We start from the raw sequence: 8210 nt of genomic DNA, 5'->3' as shown, positions 1-8210 counted from the left end.
GGAGACAGGAGGCAGCTTGACAGGGTCTGTGCTGATGCTAAAGGATGATGAATATTAAATTATTTAACAAGCCTTTTAAGGGTTAAATTAAAATATATTTGTTGCCACCTATAAACATCTTGAGAGCATTGCTATCTTCATGCTTTGCCAACATTATTTATTCCATTTTGATTGTAAAGAGCTCATCCTCGGTGCACCCCTTTCACCCTATGTCATAGCCACATTTCATTCTTGAATGGTTGTTGCAACACAAAAAGACACAGTTTTTCAACACATGATTTTTACTTTGCACCCTTTGCTATTGTGGTTTCACTGTAATTGCCAAAAAATGTGCCCTTTGCCCTTCTATGATCATGACCCTCAGTGTTCCTGTGCAGCCTTCTAGATAGCGATAACATGTAAATCAATTGCTCCAAGCGCGTATAATGCACAGTACATATTCCCCTTTAGGCTGTTCTTTCAATGTTATCTTGTGTGATAAATGGAACATCAAGAACTAACAACATGGGGCCCAAAAAATATCACCCAACTGTTAAATGGATGGATAGGTAAACCTCGCTAGGACCATGTCGGTAAAGAAATGCCTTAATCCTCCATGATATAGATTTATCAAGGTCCTGAAAGTACAGTACTCCTCAGAGAGCTTGCTCCATATTGACATGATAGCATCAAGCAGATGTTGCAGATTTGTCGGCTTTGCATTCCTTATGCAAATCTCCTGTTCCATCCCATCACAAAGGTGCTCTGTTGGATTAAGATCTGGTGATTGTGGAGGCCATTTGAGTACAATGAGATCTTTGACAGGTTCAAGAAACCATTCTGAGATGATTCATGCTTTATGATATGGTCCTTTATCCTGCTGGAAGTAGCCATCAGATAATGGGTACACATAAAGATATTTACATAGTCAGCAATAACACTCAGGTAGGCTGTGGTGTTGATATGATTGTCTGTTGGCACACACACCATTAAACCACCACCAGCTGTCTGAACCATTGATACAAGGCAGGATCAGGCTCAGAGTGGGAAAGATTTTCGGCCCTGGCATTTTTTCATGCAAGCATCACACAACAACCATCACCAAGACTTCTATAATCTGGTTTTAGTGGCTTTGGTTGAGTCTGGTAAAAACAACATAAAACAATACAATATAGAGGCAGACATGCAGTACTTAAAGAATCATTACATGAAAGCTCAGCAGTGTGTGAGTATTCATCAGAGGTGGAAAGAGTACTAAAAAATTGTAATTGAGTAAAAGTATCTTTACTTTGCATAAATTTTACTCAGAGTAAAAGTAAAATTACCCATCTCAAAATTTACTCAAGTAAAAGTACAAAATTACTTCATTTAAAATGTAATTTGAGTAAAAGTTACTTAGTTACTTTGAGTTATTTAATGCTTTCATGGGTCACATGGAGAGCTCTCAGTATCTTCTAAAAACAGAAAAACTCACCAGTGGACTAAGTTTGAAATGTTATTTTATGATGCTACCCCTATTTTTTATAATTTATAGAGCATTTCATCTCATCAGTTATTAAGAACATAAATTTTAATACCTAAAAAAAATGAGAAATTAAAAGAAACACTGTCAAATGTGTTTATCTGTCAGTATCGGTAGCCAGTCCATTTACTCAGTACCCATGAAGTGACCCTCTGTCTTAAAAGATTGGTGACCCCTGGTTGCTGCCATGTGATTGGCTGATTGGATATTTAAGTTAACGAGCAGCTGGACAGGTGTACAGAGGCTGGTGAGTGACTAACCTCAAGCCTCAGAGCAGCAAAAGACTTACCAAGAAGTTCCACATCAGTTAATGTGAAATTGAACTTTCCGTAAGAAGCAGCTTCTAATTTAGCTGGTAATTTAGCTGCCCTTTTTTGAAAGGAAGAATTATTTATATATTTTTTTTATATATAGCATACAGTCAAATGTCACTAAAGAAAAAAAAACAGAACTTGACCTGCATAAAATTTAGTGCATCACGTTGGAAAGTTTAAATCATTGTTTCCTATGTAACATGGAACAGAAGACCAGATTAAGAGAGGGAACTACAGGCGGGGGGGGGGTTTATACAGCAGCTGAAAGCACAAAGGGAACGATGTTCCTCTGGAATTTAAAAAACACACTGGAAATCCAGAGAAGTGACCAGGTAGAGTAAATGTTGCAGGAAGTGAAAAGTAAATCCAACCTCAACCTCTCGAACTGCCAAGACTTTTTTTATTTGAGAAGTAGCAATCATGACACAGCTCACCAGAAGGAACAACTGAACTGTGTTTTACACAACCGTGTTGGGTAACTGGTCAGGTTGCAGTTTCTTAATTCCTCGTGAACTTTTCCACTTTTTTCACATCTGTATTTTTCACTTGGATTTCATGTGATAGAGAAACTAAGTGGTGTAGAATTGTTAAGTGAAACAAAGAACATGTTATACAAAATGTGTTATACATACAAAAAGTAGGGGTGGGTAGAGAACCTAAACATTTGACTCGGGTAAGACAAGCACAACTTTTAACATTTTATTTTTTACTAAATTAAAAAAAATAGCTAAATGGCTACTCAGGTAGTGAGTAATTTTTAGCTAGTAACATCTGATTAGATATTTAAAATAGTGTGTCCACATTCTGGTATTTCAAAGTATAATACAAGAAGTGCAAGGGAATAACATCATTATGAAATAATATTTTTGTGCAAGATAAACCCTTTTTCACATCAATTTCTGTTTACATAAATTTATAAAAACAATTCTGCACTGAAGGTAATTTTAGGAAATAATTAACTTTCACTGACGATACCAACTTTTTATTATATTTTTACCTGATCTCCTAATAGCTCAAGTCAGCAATAGTGGTTAAAGTTATCAGAAAGTTAGAGTAGCAATACTGTCTCAAGAATCTTACATTGTGTTAATGTCACAATAGAAACATTTCCTTTTTTTTGTGGACCAAAACCTGAATATTAGAAGACTCTACCGCAGCTTAATGTCTGAGGGAAGAAGCAGGGGTGAAAGAGGTGCGTTATGGACAGCTGCTGAAGTTATCATGGATTAAGATACAGCTGTGCCTTGGCATTGCACTGCAGCTTTTAAATCTAAAAGTCACCAGAAAGTAGGATATTTTTTTCATTTAGGCCAACTGACTCCCAGTTGCCAGAACCTCAAAATAAGCAGAGGTGAAGGTCTGAAAACTTGACTGATGCTTATCACCTGTTTTACTCTTTATGGAGCATACAGTAGCAGCCAATCAAAATTTATCTACGTTCCTTGATGGGCCTTTGGCTGGACTTAGGCTGATCTCCTTTCAATTTTTTTCAAACATCAATATTTGTACTAAAATATTCTGTCATGATTTGTGGACATTAAGATCTAAAGAGAAGCGTCATCTCTTGGTCAGACCTTTTAATTCAGTGAAAGGGTGGAGTTAGAGTAAAAAAAGATGCAAGAGGGGGGTCACTCGAGTGGCTGGGAGTTGGAGGGAAGTGGGCTGCCATTCGGCTGGTGTTTGACTGGGAAGGGCCATTTTGAATGGCTGCTACTCCAAGGCCTGTAATTAGCACCCTTATTGTCACTTAAACCAGCGGTCCCCAACCTTTTTTGCACCACGGACCGCTATATGTCAGACCGGCCGGCGGGCTGGCTGGTGGGGTGGAGGGGTACTATCGAGTAAAATGATACGACTGGCGTAAAATCTAATGCAAACAGCATAAAAATAAAACAGCAAGCCGGTCCCATCTAGGCGTAATCGGAGAAAATGACACATGAAGTGTGCTCCTGATGTCCAGTCTGCTCCGTGGCTTTGTTTTGGTCGCTGTAACCGCAGAAAATACCGCTTCACAAAGATAGAATGTTATAGATAGGATGAGTCTTGAACTGAATTAACCTGTGTCAAGAGGCACAGATGCACCGACTGATGTAATTGGGAGAGAGTACCGCAATTTTTTATATTTTTCAAAATAAAACATCACTCAAACTCTGGTCGTCGATAAATTACATATAGTATATATATATATTTTTTTTTTTATTTATTCTTTTTCTGTGCGGCCCGGTACCAAATGACCCACGGACCAGTACCAGTCCGCGGCCCGGTGGTTGGGGACTGCTGACTTAAACCATGCTTGTTGTCACATCACTAAATTCAAGGGGTATTGCAATATAACAAAAGAAGCCAAACGAACCCTGTTCCAAATGGGTGGACCCCTTCTTCTGTTCCAATTTGCATGTTTTTAAAACAAAAACAGGGCTTTGTTGGGGTACTGTATAAACCTCGAACTCAACGCTATTTATGATATTTTGAATTGAAAAAGCTTCCTGGATGGGAAGCGAAACGTCTTCAAATTTGGAAACCAAATGCAGTGGATTGTTTTTAATTTCTTTTTTTGGAATCACTAAATACAACTTAAATCTTGCTCTTATTAACTGCCTAATGGAGTCTCTAGAAACAACAGCTGTAAATAGAGAAAGAGTGATTTTACAAGTCAGGCATTTGTAAAGGCATGTGTGAGAATTGAAATAAATATCAAACTTTCAACGTTTTGGTTCGCTAATTTACTCTAACAAACTTCTGAGGCCTTCAAAGAACAGCTGGATTTTTATGTAGAAGATAAGTTAGATGTTTTTTGGATTTAGCTGAACTCACACACATCAACCCATTGTGTGTGGGTGTGTACGTGTGTGATTCCCAGGTGACAAAAGATTGTGGTTCTATTCCTACTAGTTTTGATCAGTTCACAACTGTTAGGTGAAAGAAAACAGGAGTCTGTAGGTGTGAGAACCATCCTGACTTTACATTTTTGAATTGTTTTAGATGGATGTTACAAGGGGAAAGTCCAGAACATGAGTCTAGCAATGAATTAAGTTGATACTATCCTAATCAAAGTCACCCGTAGGTTAATTCTCACACATTATATAACACATCAAAATAAATTCTCATAGGAAATGGAACAGAAATGCAGCCTTTTCAAATTCTAAGAATATCTTAACTACTGCCACCCACTGGTTTGTCTGTTCCTACTTCGCCCTCGTCAGAGGTCCCATGAGAGTTTCAGTCAAAGATGCCTCAGCTGGTCCGGTGTTTGATCTCCAGTCGCTCAGTTGTCAAAAAAAAAAAAAAAAAGTCTGTTGGTTTTAACACAATGTCTTCTCAAAATGACTCTAAAAGCAATGTATTGTGTTCAGGTGAATTCCAAAGAGGTTGGTTTATTCAATGGATTTAGAGTAAAGATAAATGACTAGAGTCAAAATGTACCTCAGTATCTTTGTCATTTCACTTCTAACCTTGTGTTTCTATATGTTGCTGGTATGTTCTCTGTTTTCTGTCCCTCTCGTGTCACACAGGGGCGGAAGCAGTCTTCAAGAAGTTGCTGTATATCTTCTGTGTTGTCTATTTTTGCTGTTTTGTTTGATTTAATCCCGTTTTATGTGTTCTTTCCTATCTATTTCTCTCTCCCCTTAGGTCTTATACCCTCTTTCTTCTCACCTCCCTTTCCGTGTCCCTTGTACACAATTTCACTCCCTAAATAATTTTCAATAAAGTCTCATATATAAGTACCAAGTGGAACCTTATGGTAACTGGCATAATGGTCTGCTTTTGAGAACTAATCTGTTGGGCTATCATCTAGGCTTCGGACATCTATTTTCAGAGTTATATTTGCTAAACAGGACACAAAAAGGAATTGTGTGCTGCTTTGTGTTGGTATTAAACCAGAATCCCCGTAAATTACAATAAGGTTTATGCATACAATATAAAAAGCTAAAAAAAAAAACCCAGTGGAACCTGAAGCCAGAGATGCCTTATCTTACATGGCTCTCACATTTCTAACATCAAGAATCTTCCGTCTTGTCTAAGATGGAAACACCGACATGCCTTGGTGGTCTAGGAGTCATACCACAAAACCTCAGCGCCCCGGTTTAGTTCCGATGATTGACCTTTGGTAGATATCTTTCTCCCCCCCAAGAATCACCCCCGTGTTTCCTGCCTGCCTCCGCTGACACAGATTTAAGCTTGCAAAGAAGCATTAGAATGGAAAAAAGAAGACCCGAAGAAAGAACAGTCACACACCCGGATGGATGCTGTAACATTGGGGGGACTGGGGGCTGAGAAACATGATGCAATGGCCCCGGCACAATTTCTAAACGCCCTCTTTTTAGCTGAATTAGAACTTGAGTCTGTCCCACAATGAGGTCAGCAGAGCAGTCACATTTGAAATTTAGCACATTCACATATAGTAACATTGGAAGGGAATTTGGTTTAAAAAATATCTAAATTTCTGTCTTGAAAGTTTTGGGTAAGAACCAGCTTGGAGTACGTCAAGATAACTCACACACTGAGTTTCATACATCTGATCTAAACTCTAAATATCCTGTGGCTTTATTGCATTACTTACTGTAAACAACCCCGTACCCTGTCATAGTCATTAGCCCACCAACCACACGTCACTCCCCCTCACCTAATTCCTATGAACAGAAAAGGTTTTCGCAGTTGAAGGCAGGTTTAGGTACAGTTTAGTGAATTAACTTGCCACTTTGAAACAGACAGCACAACCACACAGTCTATTTATATTTTGGTAGAAATAGGTCATGGGGCAATTATAGCACAGGTTCACTCAATGAAACAAATATTATGTAGACATGTTTCTGTCAGTCACCAAAGCCAGATAGACCAAGTCAACCTTTTTTAAAGTATAGAGGCAACTTTCAGGACTTTATCAAGACTCTCTAAAATAATCCTACGGTCAGTGTATGGGTATGGGGAAAAACTATAGAGCCACAAGTGCATGTGTAATAACGACTAAGCCAAGTGGTGTTAATTAAAATACAAGTATACTTCTGTCCAAACACATTTTGTTCTATGTTCTGTGTATTCAATATAATGAGCGCTCAATGTGTCATAACCATTAGTACTCTCTCCTACTACCATATAAACCTGTTTCTGGGCGCTCATGTCAACTTCTGTTACTTTGAGGGTGGAACCAACCTGAGTAATTAAATTGCCTGTAATTGGTTACTTTTCAGGAAATCATTCCTCTTGAGACAGTGCTGTTTACTTCCTAGTTGTGGCCAATGATGATTTATTCACTGGATTGCTCATAGGCCATTGGTAGAACACGGTGCTGTGAAGTCACCAGCTGCCATATTGGTACTCCATAGTTAGACGGACTGGAATGTAAACGTGTGCTACAGCATCGAACAGCGATGATTTTCTCATTTTTAGGGGGGCTTAAAACTAAAGGTAAATTATCACTTTGACACACACTTGCTGTCTCATAGCATAAGTAGATTACTGTCATTTAAGGTAAAAAAAAATAGGCACATTACATTGAATTTTCAGTATGAAGTCTATAAAGTTTATAAATCATGTGATATAACATATACAAATCCATCACAACAAAATTTGTGTATTAAATGGAGCATAATAATACTGTAGTCAGATATTTAGAACAGGCATGGACTGGTAATCGGGCATACCGGGCATTTGCCCGGGGGGGTAAGATGCCAGGGCCGAAAGTCTTTCCCAGTCCAAGCCTTTTTCGGCTTGACACATGATGATATATATATATATATATATATATATATATATATATATATATATATTCTAACATTGGACACAAACGCAATGGCTAACTCAGTCAAAATGTTTGAGTCGGTCTTAGCTAGCCAGACTAATGTTCCAGACTATACTATACGACACATCAGCGTAGATATGGATTCTCTTAGTTAGTACATCCACTGACTGTAAAATTGTAGGGATTTTATGCCGTGACTCCATTAGAGTGTGGAGTACCAAGATAGTGGCAGGTGACTACCGTTTTTTTTTGGCCTACTAACATCCAATTAGATAAATATAGATCAGTGGTTGTGGCTAGTGACGTTAGCAAAGCATCTTTAGGCTAACCGCTGTTCACTTCATATCCAACAGTCATCAACTGACAATTTTGTAAAAATAAAAGTGATTAACAGTAGCTGCTAACTGATCAGAAATCTCAATGTCTGAGTTCATCTACAAACATCAGTTCAATCAAGCCTCACTTTCCTCAATAATGCAATATAGCTAATGTTAGCTTTGCTCACAAAAAGTTCCAAAATTAACATTCAGAGCATATTCATGACGGAGTTAAACTAAGTTTATTTGTAACCTTGATAGTGTTTATAACTATCAAGTCTTGTGTGTCCGAACTAAGTTTACCAGCTGCTTAACTAAACATCTAACTATAAACAACT

Source organism: Cyprinodon variegatus, unplaced genomic scaffold, assembly GCF_000732505.1.
Source record: "Cyprinodon variegatus isolate N-32 unplaced genomic scaffold, C_variegatus-1.0 Scaffold57, whole genome shotgun sequence".
Classification (NCBI taxonomy): domain Eukaryota; kingdom Metazoa; phylum Chordata; class Actinopteri; order Cyprinodontiformes; family Cyprinodontidae; genus Cyprinodon; species Cyprinodon variegatus.
The sequence above is the reverse complement of the archived record's forward strand: the minus strand, read 5'-3'. Positions refer to the sequence as shown.